Below are 15378 nucleotides of genomic sequence, written 5' to 3'. Positions count from 1 at the left end.
CGCCTATTTTGCATGGAATTGTAAAACTCCCTGGGTCCTTAAGCTTGGTGGGCAAGTCACTAAGGATGAGTGAGCTACAATTTTCCGTTAGGGAAATTGTGCCTTTGTCTTCCCAACTCCTTTTCTTCGTTATGATTTCTTTGAGGAACTTTGCGTATTGAGGCATCTCACGCAAAGCATCCGCAAAGCTTATATTGATTTGGAGTTTCTTAAAAATTTCCAGAAATTTATGGAATTTTTGGTTATCCGGCGTCTTCTTCAATCGTCCCGGGAAAGGGACCTTCGGCACAAATGGAGGAGGAGGTGGCGGTTTTACATATGGAAGTTCGGTTACTTCCTCCTCATTTGTTCCCGTTGTTAGATCGATCGCTTTCTCTTTACTTGCATGTGGATCATCAAGTTCTTTCCCGCTTCGGAGTTCAATGGCTTTGACTTGCTCCCTTGGATTTGACTCCGTTGTAGACGGTAAACCCCCTTGAGCTCTATTTTGAAGCGAGATGGCAAGTTGAGAAATTTGAGTCTCGAGATGGTGATTGACGGAAGCTTGGTTCTTAAAACCGGTTCTAACTTCCTCAATAAGCTTGTCAATTTTGCTCCCCTCATCCGTATTCCGATTTTGAAAACCGGGTGGGGGTTGTGGTCGGTAGTTGTTGAAGTTGCCTTGGTTTTGTGGACCACGGTTTCCTCCTTGAAAATTTGCTCCTCCCATATTTGGGTTGGCATTGGCTTGACCCGAATTTTCCCTCCACGAAAAGTTAGGATGATTCCTCCACCCCGGATTATAGGTGTTGGAATATGGGTCATTGCCTTGCCTTTGTCCATTGACATAGTTGACTTGCTCATTTGAGTTTTGATGTAGGACGGGGCAATCCATTCCCGAATGATCGTGCCCATCACAAGTCTCGCAACCCATTTGAACTACCGCAAGTTGAGCATTCCTTTGATTTGCTTGTTGTTTGTACATCTCGAGTTGTGCTAGAAGTGTCGCATTCTTCGCTTTCATTGCTTCAAATTCTTGGGTTTGCTCGAGGGTCATTATACCCTTTTGAGGTGGTTGCCTCAACCGCTCGGTTGACCAAGAACAACTATTTGTAGCGAGTTCCTTTAGCAAGTTATTGGCCTCATCATAAGTTTTCTTCATAAGTGATCCTCCCGATGCCGCATCAATCGTTGCCCGTGTACCCTCATTGGTACCATTGTAGAAAATAGAGACAAGATGCTCCCTCCCTAGATGATGATGCGGACAATTTCTTTGAAGCTCTTTGAAGCGTTCCCAAGCTTGGTATAGAGATTCACCATGTAATTGGAGAAAATCTATAATTTCCTTGGTCATCCTCGCGGTCTTGCCCATAGAGAAATACTTATTGAGAAAAGCTTGTGCCAATTGCTTCCATGTTGTGATTGAGGTGCTTGGAAGTGATTGAAACCAATTCCTCGCCTTATCCCTCAAAGAGAAAGGAAAAAGACGAAGCTTGATTTGATCCTCCGTCACATTATGGATTTTGAATGTGTTGCATACCTCCGTGAATTTTGAAAGATGGGCGTTTGGATCCTCGCGTTCCAACCCATAAAATTGGCAACGACTCTCAAGTAGTTGAATCGTTCCCGGCTTGATTTCAAAATTGTTAGCGAGTATAGGAGGTGCAAAACATCCATAGTTGGCGTTGTCTACGTTGGGTAAGAAGAATTCACCCAAGGTACGTCTTACGGGAAGAGGGGCAACCCTCTCGTTTGGCCTATTAAGAGCTAGGCCATCATGTGGTGGTGGTGGAACAATCCCCTCGTGATTCAACGGAGGGTTACGGTCGTCCTCCATTGTTTTGGATTTCCGCGCTGTTTTTCGGATACTTCTTTCGAAGGATGTTAAATCTGACTGAAACGGTTCTAGCGGTTTTCTGGCACGTCGTGTATTAGGCATACACTAACCAAAAACTCCTGCGTAAACACAAACAAGAAAACCAACGTAAAATCCAAGAATCACAAAGTATAAAAATAACTAAAATTAAATAGAACTAACTCAATCTAAGAATAAGATACTTTTAATTAATTTAATCGCAATTGCTCCCCGGCAACGGCGCCAAAAACTTGTTGGCAAATAATCGCAAGTGTACGATATCGCGCAAGTAATATAACTTGGAAGACCAAGTATCGATCCCACAAGGAACAATGAACTAAACAACTAATTTCTAATATTCTTTAATTGGCTAGTAGGAAAATAAATGGATTTGTGTAAACTAATTATAATCTAAAGTGAATTAACTCAAGTAATTAGACTAAAAATCTGAAATCAAACAAATAAATTGGAGTTTAAACAATAATGGTAAAAAGCTCAAGGATTGATAATTCCAAATAAACTAGTAGAAGAATGAATCAAAATTTATCTAGTGATTTTATTATAAATCGAGCTATTCTAATGCACTGAATCCCGCTCTCTCAAGCCTCAAAGATTCAAATAAAATCACAACCTAATTAGCTAATCAATTATTAACTTGCTCTCACAATATTAAAACTGAATTAAATAATTAAATTGTAATTATGAAGCAAACTCAACGACTACCTAAATTCCAACCCGCTCTCACGGCGTTTTCCTCTAAGTTTTTAATTACCTATGTCTATTTAATTAACAATCTCTCAATTAGTTAATTAAACACAAAATCATGAACTAAGTGATCAAATTAATTCAAGCATTAATCTTAGTAATTAAAACACAATTTTACTCACTTAATAAATCCTAATCCAATTCGAAAACTAATCTAAATGTTCATATCAATCCCCGAACAAAGGATTTAGTTACACATGCTTAAGCTTATATTAAACAAAGAAGAAGATGAAGAATTAAACATAATTAGAACAATAAATACCGGAGTTGTCAATTTCGGAAGAATCGTCTAGATTAAACTTGAAATCTTCACAATCGTTCTTTGCAGAAACTAATAATAAACTACTTATAAACTGCTGAGAAACAGAAGCTAAAACGCTATTTTAAGAGAATGAAAATAAAACTAATGTAGTCTAAATTATTCTACATACTAAATTGAGTCTAGTACAAGGTCTTTATATAGTAGGAGAAGTTCCGGAGTCTTCTAACTCGTATTACAAATCAATTTGTAATAGGAGTTGTAATTGTGATTTGAGGAAGAATTTCAGTCCAATTCAAAGTCTGCTGCACGCGTAATTTTCTTCTTTCCCGTTCGGGAAGCCATAGTCCCGTTCGAGACATGCCCAGTTTTAACATGGTTCCCGAACGGGAGCCTCGTTCACGTTCGAAAAAACGTGAACCGAGAGCTTTGCTCTCGTTTGGTCCTTTGTGTCACGTTCGTGAGATGTTGATTTCCTCTTGAGTCCCGAACGAGACAAGGCCTTCTCGTTCGAGACTCATGCTCATTCTGCATGGTTCCCGTTCGAGAAACCTTTGTTTCGAACGGGAACAACCTATTTTTGCTCAATCTCGTTCGTGAAACTTCAATTTCTTCGTCCGCAAGCTACGCTTTTACTCGTACACGCAATCCACCATAAATTTGCCCCAAATAGTCGTTTTTCACCTAATTTCCACTGAAACACTAACAAACACTATTAAACATAAAAACGCCAAATAATGTATAAAAATAATACTACGCATGATGAAAAACCGAGTAAAATAGACCTTAAATATATGAGTAAAATACTCCTATCAAACCTCCTCACACTTACCCTTTGCTTGTCCTCAAGCAAGAAATAAATCTTACTCTACAAAATATGTTAGCAAATTTAGCCCATTACTTATTGATAAATCAATAATAGAAATCCCCGACCCTATGAATAATATGAAAAACAACCTTCTAAAACCGACAACTAAATAATGATGAAATCAAATAACAATAATAATTTTATGACATAATTCAATATAACAACGGTTACTAACTCATTAGTACAAGGTCAAATTGAATCACACTTCAAGCTTCACTATCACTTGCGGGACATGGAAAATAATCAATTTTTTTCCACTTAAGCAAATCATAGCACAATTTAGTAGAATCCGAGCTAATGGCATCAATATAATAACAAGTGTTTAGGGTATATATAATCAAAAGAAAAACTCACACTTGAAAACATGAATACTCACCATAAGCTTGCTCATAGTCCCGGACTCCGCTACTTGATTCGGTAATCAACAAAAATCATATGGTCTTTAATGGGGTTGTAACGTGGTTAAGGTAAAGGGTAGGTAAAAAGGATAAAACAAAGGCTAATTATCAACTTAATAAACTATTTATTACTACTATTAACTTATAGGTCGATCTAACTCCGCTTTTGCGTTTATATGAACTTATAACTTTCTTTTCTTTTTGAATTACGCTTTACTCATTGCTTTTTTGCAATCTCAGAATTTTTTTTTTCTTCTTTTTGAAGCTTTTGCTTGCAAATTTCTATCTCTCTTTTTTTTTTTCTTTTTTCAAGGCGTAACTTTATCTTTTAAGCACAATGTAGTTCACTTTCTCTTTTCACTAATCTTGAGTTATTAATCACCTATATTCATCATAGTTATAATAGATAATTCATTAAGTCGATAAGGTAAACAAAAGAGGTAAAACATAGAACGGTAAAGGGTAAAATATGGTAAAAACAATAAAAAGGTTTAAGGCTCAAATTGGTGTAATCTAAGGGATAAAGGGTAGTCTATTTAAGTGGTCTAAACGAAAAGTTATACCTAATTGCCATAATCATTTAATTGTTGAAAACTCAATCATGTAACTTTAAACGGACACCGAGCAAGTTCTAGGAATAGAACATGAAATCAACACTCACAACAAGAAAATTAAGCTCAAAACTCTCAAAAGTGTGTAGTGTTATGCCATAAACTCAATTCCTACAAAAATTATGCTACTTATGCCAAAAGTTTAGAAACGACTATAAAAATAAACAATCAACATCTCATGAATCCGCATCAAGTTATTCAATTATGTTTCAACGATTTGAACAAGTCTAAATTTTGAATTCACCCTTATTTCATCGGATTATGTCAACGAATTATTAAGTCATTAAGCAAGCATCGCTTATCAATTGTCGAATTTAAGAAGTCGCGTTTCATACATTCATCGATTCGGGGAAATCTAAGATTGACAAATTAATTAAGATACACACCAAATCAACTAACACTTTCATAATTAAAAGACAAAGATTTAATGCAATACAAGCCTTTGAAAATAGACCACATTAATACCCTAAAACTGAAAATAAACTACCTAATAACACTGAAAATAAAGATAAATCACCGAAAAAAATAACCCAAACGAAAGATAAATTTTTCTTCCCCCCTCCTCACACTATTTCTAGCTATGTCCCCAAAGCTAAGAAATAAGAAAAATAAAAATAGAAAATTAACGGAGTTTGGGTTTAGAAAAACAAATCTCGCTCTAGTCAAAGGCCGGTGGATCCGGTGATGGTTCCGGTGATGGATAACGCTCTCCGCCGGCGGCATTAAAATAACCCCGAAGAAAATCCTCTTGCCGATTAAGTCGTGCCCGCATTCGATCTTGCCTCCATTGAAGTTGTGCAAGACCAACATGTTGTTCACGTCGGATATCTTCAAGTAATTTTTGGTTAGTTTCCCAACCTACCCGGTTTTGCTCCCATCTGGTCCGGTTTTGCTGAACCAACTCAGAAAACCGGTGGTCAAACCCGGAAACATGAGCCGCTTCTCCGGCTTGAGAAGTTTCCACGGGTTCCTTCCCCGCTCTTCTTCCTTCTCCTCCTTCTTCTTCCCGTGCTACCGCTTCTCGTCGTGTTCGTGTCACCAATCGTACCCTTCTATTATAGGGAATAACTTCTCCCTTCTTCACAAATCCGGCGACATCCAAATGGTTGATGTTAAGAGACCGTGCTAGAATGGTCTCAAAAGTTGCCAAAGTAGACGCCGTAGGCATACAATTGTATTTCTCGGCCAAAGCACGTATAATGAAACCATAGCCAATCTTGGATAATTCGGTTGGAACTTCCCTCAATCGCTTCAAAAGACGATACGCCGTGTTGACTTGGTAGGCTTCTATCTCCGGATGCAAAATAGCATTCAAAGCTAAAAGATCACTCTTGGCCACCTTCGAATATTCACTACGCCCGCCAAACGAGTGCCCAAACCACTTCAAAAACACCACAATAGCTATGTCTTTGATTTCATTAATTTTGGATCCCCTTGACCGATAATCATCACGATCCGTCAATTCTCTCCATATCTCCACTTGATCAAAATTTTGATCCCAATCCATCAACCCCGTTCCCTTCATTCCAAATATTTCCACCAAATCTTCAACACTAAGTGTATGGCTAGTGTTGTTGATGCGGAAAGAAATAGATGTAGGAGAACCGCTAACCGGTTTGAGAGTAGAGAAGAATTCACGAGTAATTTCATCGTAAGAGTGATGACTAACCTTTGATAATGCCGATAAACCCAAAATCTCCAAATAGCGCTCGACCTCATCCTTGATGCCAAGGCTTTCCATATCATCAAAATCGATTTGAAATGGAACTACCATTTCCCTTTCTTTGATACTCAAATATAAATCACCTTCCTCCTCCGTATGGATTTGGAAAGGTGCGTTATAGCGAGTAGTCAATATTTCCGAGGTGTTAACCCGAGATGAGGATGGAGCGGTTGATTTAGTACGTCCCCTTCCCACGGCCGGCAAGGGTGGATTCGCCGCTTCTTGATTTCTCGTGCTGGAACGACGGATTGGTTGATTTTCGGCGTTTTTGCTTCGTACCATTTTTGCGGAATGTGAATTTTCTAAGAAAAATTTAAGAGAATAAGAAGAGAAAATATTAGAAGAATTATGTTGGTTAAGAAAAATGAATAACAATGCAAGGTATTTATAGGAAAAATAAATCAAATCTCAAGATTTCCCTCCACTAATTTCAAACTCTCCATTTGATTTAACGATTTAGATTGAAACCATGTAATCAATCCAAGTGAATTTTAAGCACTAATTAGTGGTTTAGATTTTCCAAGTCATCAATCCAAGTGAAAAATTCAATTTTGTCAAAGTACTAATCTCAAGGAAACACAAATATTAAAAGAAACACAAGTTTCAAAAGAAATACAAGTCCCAAGAAATCTACCATATTTAAATTCAAAATTCAAATTTTTCAAAATATCTGATGCTTCCCGAACGGGAATAATTTAATCCCGAACGGGATTAGGCTTATTTCTCAGTATTAATTTTGTCCCGTTCGAAACCCTATCGAAACTAGGCAAAATTGCCTTGTGTCTCGAACGGGAATGGTCTTTTCCGAACGGGACAAAGGCAAAATTTGCCTAGTCCCGAACGAGAAAGGCCTTCACGTTCGAAAAAATAGAATCCGAGGGCTGAGTCTCGAACGAGAAAGATCTTTCTCGAACGAGACCAAGGCCAATTTTTGGCTTTCTCGTTCGAGAAAAGAGCTGTTCCGAACGAGAACCTCCTGAAATCTTTTATATACCTGCATAAACACAAAAACTCACCCCGGAATTAAACGGAAATAAATAAACAAATCAAAATTAAATAAGCATAAAAAGAATAAAAATAAAATAAATAATAATAATAAAAAAAAAACAAAACACGTAACCTCTCGAGATTGCCTCTCGAGTGCGCTTTATTTTCGGTCAAAAGCTAGACCGTGGCCCGGAATTTATGTAGGAGCGGTGAACGTGATTTGTTCCACCACTTGATCCGTCAAAGGTCGGCTTGCACCGTTGTCCATTTACTTTGAAGATTTCACCACTAGAGTTCTCCAATTCCAAAGCTCCATGACTTGCCACCGTTCGAATTTTGAAAGGACCGCTCCAACGGGATTTTAATTTCCCGGGAAATAATTTGAGGCGTGAGTTGTAGAGCAAGACAAAAGAGCCTTCCGAAAAAGTTTTAGGAACGATATGAGCGTCGTGCCATCGTTTCGTCTTTTCTTTGTAAAGCTTGGCGTTTTCATAAGCATTTAACCGAAATTCGTCCAACTCATTGAGTTGAAGCATACGTTTCTCCCCCGCCGCTTTAAGGTCAAAATTGAGCTTTTTAATGGCCCAATATGCTCTATGTTCAAGTTCCACCGGAAGATGGCATGCTTTCCCAAAAACAATACGATATGGAGACATTCCGAGGGGCGTTTTAAAAGTCGTACGATATGCCCATAATGCATCATCTAGTTTTAGTGACCAATCTTTCCTTGTGTTATTAACCGTTTTCTCTAGAATTCTCTTTAGCTCACGGTTAGAAACTTCAACTTGCCCGCTTGTTTGAGGATGGTACGGAGTAGCGACCCGATGATAGACTTTATATTTCCGCATCAAGGCATCGAATTGCCTATTGCAAAAGTGAGATCCACCGTCGCTTATTATTGCTCTAGGAGTCCCGTATCAATTCATCAAACGTTTGAGAAAATCCAACACTACTTTGGCATCGTTAGTGGGTAATGCTTCCGCCTCTACCCATTTTGAAATGTAATCTACGCACACCAATATGTATTGCTTTCCAAACGACATAGGAAATGGACCCATGAAGTCTATTCCCCATACATCGAAAAGTTCCACCTCTTGAATGTTGGTAAGCGGCATTTCATCTCTCTTAGATATGTTCCCCACTCTTTGGCATCGATCGCAATGACTAACAAAGTCTTTTGCATCGCGAAATAGCGTAGGCCAAAAGAATCCGCACTCTAGCACACGAGCGGCGGTCCTTGATGTTCCATAGTGACCCGCATAGTCCGAGGAATGGCATTGACTAAGTATAGGCATCATCTCTTGTAGTGGGACACATCTCCTCAAAATCCCATCTCCACACACCTTGAAGAGGTACGGTTCCTCCCATAGAAACCGTTTAGCATCGCTCAAGAACTTCTTCCTTTGGTGGTAAGTCAAATCCGGCGGCATTATTTCGGAAGATAGATAGTTTGCGATATCCGCATACCATGGCGTTTCTACTTCCGAAAGTACCATCAACATCTCATCCGGAAACGTTTCATTAATCTCTACGCCACTTATAATTGGTTCCGGAATTTCTAACCTTGACAAGTGGTCGGCGACGACGTTTTCCGTTCCTTTCTTGTCGCGAATTTCAATGTCAAACTCTTGCATAAGAAGCACCCATCGGATTAGTCTCGGTTTAGCATCTTGCTTTGCAAAAAGGTATCGAAGGGCCGCATGGTCCGTATAGATGATAACCTTAGAGCAAAGTAAGTACGACCGAAATTTATCCAATGCGAACACCACCGCAAGCATCTCTTTTTCGGTGGTGGTGTAATTGAGTTGAGCACCCGCCAATGTTCGGCTCGCATAGTATATCACATGAAGCTTTTTCTCCTTCCTTTGCCCCAATACGCACCCAAGTGCTATATCGCTTGCATCACACATGAGTTCGAAAGGGAGAGTCCAATCGGGTGATGAAATAATTGGGGCCGAGATAAGGGCTTCCTTCAACATAGAAAAAGCAACAAGGCAATCATTAGTAAATTCATAAGGAATATCTTTAACAAGCAAATTAGTTAAAGGACGAGCAATGGAAGAGAAATTTTTGATGAATCGTCGATAAAACCCGGCGTGCCCTAAGAAGGCCCGAACGCCTTTTACGGTAGTTGGTGGTGGTAATTTCTCGATGATTTCCGTTTTTGCTCTATCTACTTCAATGCCGTCCTGCATAATAAATTAAAATTAAAATATATCAGATCGGTAAAATAGATTAGAAAAATTACAATCTGATTTCAAATCAAAAAATCAAAATAAAAAAAATATTTAATTTGAGATAAAAGAATTGATATTGACTAATTAAAATCTTAATAAGTAATAATAGTAGTCAGATTTATAAAAATCAAATGAAATTTTACCTTTATATTTCTACAATTTAAATAAAGATTGGATGAGAGGAAGAAAAGAAATTGAGGAATATTAGTGGTGGGTTTAATTAGAAATCAAATTAGTATGAATTAAAAGCTTAATGGAAATTGAAAATGGAGTGTGGATGTATCAGTTAGAGTTTGAAAGTTTAAGTGAGAAGGAAATGAAAAAAGGGAGGCAGCTGTGCAATTAGGGTAAAATGATAGTATAAAGGGTCTTATATACAGAGACTAAAATAAAAATGACGTGGTTTTCAAAAATCGGAAAATCGGTTATTGCAGTCGGTTTTTCTCTAAAACCGAACCGAATCGAAAAATCCGAAAATTTTATTTTATAAAACCGAACCGAAAAATCGAAAAATCGAACCGAAATACAAAAATCGGTTTGGCTCGGTTTGAAAATTTGGTTTCGGTCGGTTTTTGCACACCCCTAACCGTTTTCATGGCATAGCTAATTTAATACAAATTTAATAACTTAATTGACTAAATTAGACCTTTAAACTAACCTCAACACTCACTTGTAAGCACCTAACCTAACTCAATCATTTGAAACCCTAGACCTAACCTAAACACTATAAAAACACCATTAAGCTAGTTAATCACAGGGACCAGAGACACATAAAATTAACACAGTATGATTAAAAGAACAAAAACCTTCAAAAACATTAGACTTGGCCGAACCATACACCACCATCACACACATCAGTCAATTAAACAAGCTTTTAAGCTTCGATTCAGTCAAGAACACGATGCCACCTATCAATCCAAAGCTGGATTCTACATCTAGATCGCCAGAAAACGAGGCAAGGACTCAGATTGGTACTTATGAGGATCCAAATCATTATTTTATCACTTTTTATTTCGTATATATTAGGATTGTTATATTTCATGAATGCGGGTTGCATGCTTATCTTACTTTTAGTGTTTTTGCCATGATTGTCATGATTCGATCTAGAAACATGTTTTTAGGATGTTTTTACCAGTTTTAATCAACATATTTCAATTCAAGAACATTCCATAATGATTTGAGCCAACAGACTTATATTGACCATACGAAGAACTTTCGTGTTCTGACCAACTTCAAATTCCTACCGCACAGACATCTAGACGGTAGATGAGTGTCATACACTCTAGTTCTTCAAGGTTTAAAGTATATTTAACCTTGCATATATATCAACTGTATATGATAATGTTTATATTGTTTATTTACTTTCCAAAGAACGTCCAAAGCCACCATTTAACAGGCTTAATAACTTAACCATGTTAATTAGCTCTAAATCCAGCAAATCACCTAGAAATCTTAGGTTTGCCGTGAAAATAAAAATATAGGTTGTATAGGCATTCAAGATGACTAACTAAAATCAATCTCACTTAGACATATGGTTGAGGATTTTACCATGCAAAATGAATTAATTCCACCTCTGCCTACTGCATGATAGAAACCTTAGAATTAGATGCTTGTTTAGGATTATTTGCTACATGCTCACATGCCGGTCTATATCATATGCGCGTCTCACATATTTTCCAGCTTTCCATTTACCAGTTTTTCGAACTTATATTTTCTAGCACCATAATCATGTGGACTTTTTATATGGTTAAGATGAGAGATACCGGATATGTCCAATAAATGAATGTAATTGATAAGGCAATTACAAGAGTTTTGGTAGTGTCCATCGAACCCGGTTTTTTGGTCTGATGCACGATGTTCTCGCCCATAAGTGTTTAAGGTTGTCTAGTCGGTATAAAAGACATTTCCTGGTTTAGCTAGGTGGGGACTCCATTTTTTTAAAATCTAACCAGATCTGAAGTCAGCCATAAGTTTGGGCGAGTGACCCTCGAAACCCCGCTCCGCTCCCACTGGCGACTTCACTAAGGATGACTAAAAAGCTGCTTTTAAACATTAAGAACCCAAAATGTTTTTAAAGTGTTTTCAAAAAAATAGTTGCCATGGGCACAACCACACGATTTGCATTTTATCGATCACATTCATTTACCAAACATATCCACACCTATTGCATTGCATTAGACTTTCTCTTCTCATCTTACTCCCTAGGAGTCTCACTTTACCAGCACCGATGCTCATAGCTGATCTTACATTCTGGCGTTGATGAACTTTTTCTTCTCTCTTTTTATATATTCTCTGCATTTTATTTGCCTTTGTTGTTGTTTGTTCTTTCAGTTTGTTGCATTTACATTTTCTTTCCTCAAGGGAAATGTTTCCCGTGAGTTTGGCCCTTGCCTTTTGAGAAATGTTTCTCAAATATTGTGTTTGTTACCTTATGGAAAATGTTTCCCATAAATTTTATTTTGTTTTGTTGCTTCAGTTAAACATCGCTTTGTGAACTTTATTCAGTTGTGATACATTATTAGATGTTTTACATTCCAGAATGTGGGTATTTCTTTTCCTACTATGATTTCCAAGCAGTGCGCTCCTCTTCTGGTTGTCTTGGTTACTCTGTATGGTCCTTCCTAATTACTTTTGAGCTTGCTTACACCAGCATTTCCTTTGGCTATATCTATGTCTTTTAAGACTATATCTCCTTTCTTGAACTCTCTAGGTTGTACTTTCTTGTTGTGATACCTTGCCGTTTGGCTTCGGTAGGCTTCTGCTCGTACACTTGCTAATCTTCTTTTTTCTTCTAATTGATCTATTGACATGCATATTTATTCTTCATTCTTGTCATTTTCAGAGTGTTTTGTTCTTACTATTTGCATTCATATCTTTATTGGGATGACAACCTTCATCCCGTATGTCAGCTTGAACGGTGTTTCGCCCGTTCTTTTCCTTGATGTTGTCCTGTACGCCCAAATCACGTTGTGCAATTCCTATGCTCAATTTCCTTTTGCTTAATGTAGCCTTTTCTTCAGTCCTTTGCAGATCGTTCTATTTGTGACCTCCGTCATTTCGTTGGTTTATGGGTGCGCCACTAATGTGAACTTTAGATCTATGCCAGGTTCTCGCTGAAGTCTCTAAATGTGACGTTGTCGAATTGTTTTCTGTTGTTCGTTACCAGTGTCTTTGATATACCAAACCGACAGATTACTTCTCTCCTGAAGAACTCCTCTGCTCTAGCTGCGGTTATTGTGGATACCGCTTCTACCTCTACCCATTTAGTGAAGTTATCAACTGCCATGAAGATGAATTTTTTCTGATTCTTGGATGTGGTGAATGGTCATAGGATATCTATTCCACATGTTGCAAATGGCTAGGGGCTGTGTATTGGATTCGTTTCTTGGGCTGGTATGTGTGATCTATCCCTGTGATTTTTGCAGTTGTCGCATTTTTTTACCAACTCTTCAGCGTCAGATTTCATGGTTGGCTAGCAAGATCGATGCAAGAATGTTTTTCTTGCCATGGTGGTTGGTCCTTCGTGAGCCCCGCAGATTCCTTTGTGTATTTCTCGTAGGATATACAGCCCTTTCCTTCTCGACACACACCTACACCACGGGTAGCTGATTGACGTTCTGTATAGAGTCTCGTGATAGATTGCATACATGCTGGCTATTCTTCTAAGTTTTTCTACTTCTTTCTGGTCCTCTGGTACTTCTACCGTCTCCAAGTATCTTAAGATGGGTTCCATCCTTGGGTCTACTCCTTGCACATAGCAGCTTGTTGGGACGTCGATTGTTGGCACATCTACTTCCTCCTTGAGGTCCATGAGCTGGAATTTCTCATTCCTTTCTGAGGCCGCTTTTGCTAATAAATATGCTTCAACATTTTCCTCTATTCCGATTTTGATTATTTACCATTGTCCTCCTCTTTTCGATCTCTTGCAATAGTTATTTTGCTCTTTCATTGTATTTTTTCAGGTTTTCTTCTTTCACGGCGAACGTTCCATCGATTTGTCCCACCACTAACTGGAAATCGCAGTAGATTTTGAGGTTTTTTGCTCTTACTTCCACTGCTAACACTAAACCTGTTAGGAGTGCCTCGTACTCTGCTGTATTTTTTGTTTCTGGAAAGTTTAGGTGAACCGCATATTCGATCCGTATTTTATATGGGCCTCTAAGGACGACTCCTCCCCCTACCCCTTCTCGTTCTTTGCCCCATCAATATATAATTCCCATTGCTCTTGTAATACCCCAAATAATTAAGTTGTGCCACATGTCGGGAATTCCGATAAATTAAGTTAAGAAGAATTTAATTTAATTATATCGGGAAATTGGAATAATTTTATTAAGCTAATTAGCGGGATTTAAGGAAGTAACTTCAGATATTAAAATAAAATAAATTATAAATCCCGTAACGGAATTTATTTCGCCAAAGTCCGCAAAATGATTTATACCATCTGTGGTAAAAGTCTCGAGTCAATCGGAGACTGTTTAAAATTTGGACACGGAAGCGTTTTGGACTAAAGTATAACTTGTGAAAAGTTTCAAGGGCTAAAGTGAAAATTAGCCAATTAAGCTTCGAGAATAACAATTAAAAGATTATTCACGGAAAATAATAATTTTAGAATCGTATTATTTATTTGGATATAAATAATACGTAAGTAATTGAGTTAAAACGAGTAATTAACTATTTGCTTAAAAAGGATAAGTTTAAAAGAGAAATGGTTTAAGTCAAAGAAATAAGGGATTTAAATGATCTTTTAGCCAAATATATATAAGGATGGAAAGGTGAAGGAAGGGTCCAGAATCCTTGAGCCATCATCAGATTCATTTTCTCACTTTCATCGTCGTTTTCGTACGGTTCGTCGCCCGATCTTCGTTTCTCGTCAGTTTCGACGCTCTATAGCTCGAAACGATCGTATTTCAGTGGCGGATCACGGTAAGCTTGATGTTTTATCGTTTGGATGGATTAATTTCATTATATATCGAGTTAAAGTTTTAGGCCACTAAACGATTTTATCGTTTTATCGATTATAGGATTGAATTTGGATGTTTTGAATAGAGATTAAGCGTTTTGGATGCATTAGGAGCGTTTTTACGCCTATAGCACGTCGGAATGCCCCAGAAAACAATTTCGGGGATCGTGCATAAAAGTGCACGATCGTGCACACGAGGTGCACGAACGAGCACCATCAATGGTGCACGAGCGTGCACCTATATATGGTGCACGACCGTGCACCCTAAGGGCACGAGCGTGCACCTAAATGTTTCCACCGTTTGCTTCGTTTTGTGACCCATTTTGTATTCGCATATCGAGATTGAAATCGATCGATTATCGATTGATTGAATCGTTAACCTAATGAGGTTTAACGTGTGATAACTTGGAAATGATATTCGATCCGTAAACGAATTAGATATCGTTTATCGGGATAAATACATGAGAAGCACGACGGTCAAAGAGTGTGGAGTGTCGTGTCTCGAGTGTAGAATTAATACTAGAATCAGATTCTGAAATGAATCAAACGTTTTGAAATTATTTTAGATTCGGCGAGGCAAGAGGCAGCTGGACAAAGAGCTCGGGAAGCTTGACGTTTCTAAGCCCCGAAGTGTTTTTGGATAAGCATTTTCTGTGAGTACACTTTAATTACTTGCTAATATTCATAAAGTCGCGTATTTTCCTATACGGTCGACTATATGAATACTTATATGTTT

The 15378-nt window shown here is 38.0% G+C and overlaps 1 non-coding gene across 1 annotated transcript; it reads left to right on the top strand.

Annotated features, from left to right (window-relative positions):
• The first annotated feature begins 1229 nt into the window (after positions 1 to 1229).
• Positions 1230 to 1336, top strand: LOC126670909 (small nucleolar RNA R71). Its single transcript, XR_007638897.1, has one exon. It is a non-coding gene; the product is annotated as a small nucleolar RNA R71 (small nucleolar RNA).
• Positions 1337 to 15378: the final 14042 nt, after the last annotated feature.

Source organism: Mercurialis annua, linkage group LG2, assembly GCF_937616625.2.
Source record: "Mercurialis annua linkage group LG2, ddMerAnnu1.2, whole genome shotgun sequence".
NCBI lineage: Eukaryota > Viridiplantae > Streptophyta > Magnoliopsida > Malpighiales > Euphorbiaceae > Mercurialis > Mercurialis annua.
This window is presented reverse-complemented; position numbering and strand designations above follow the sequence as displayed.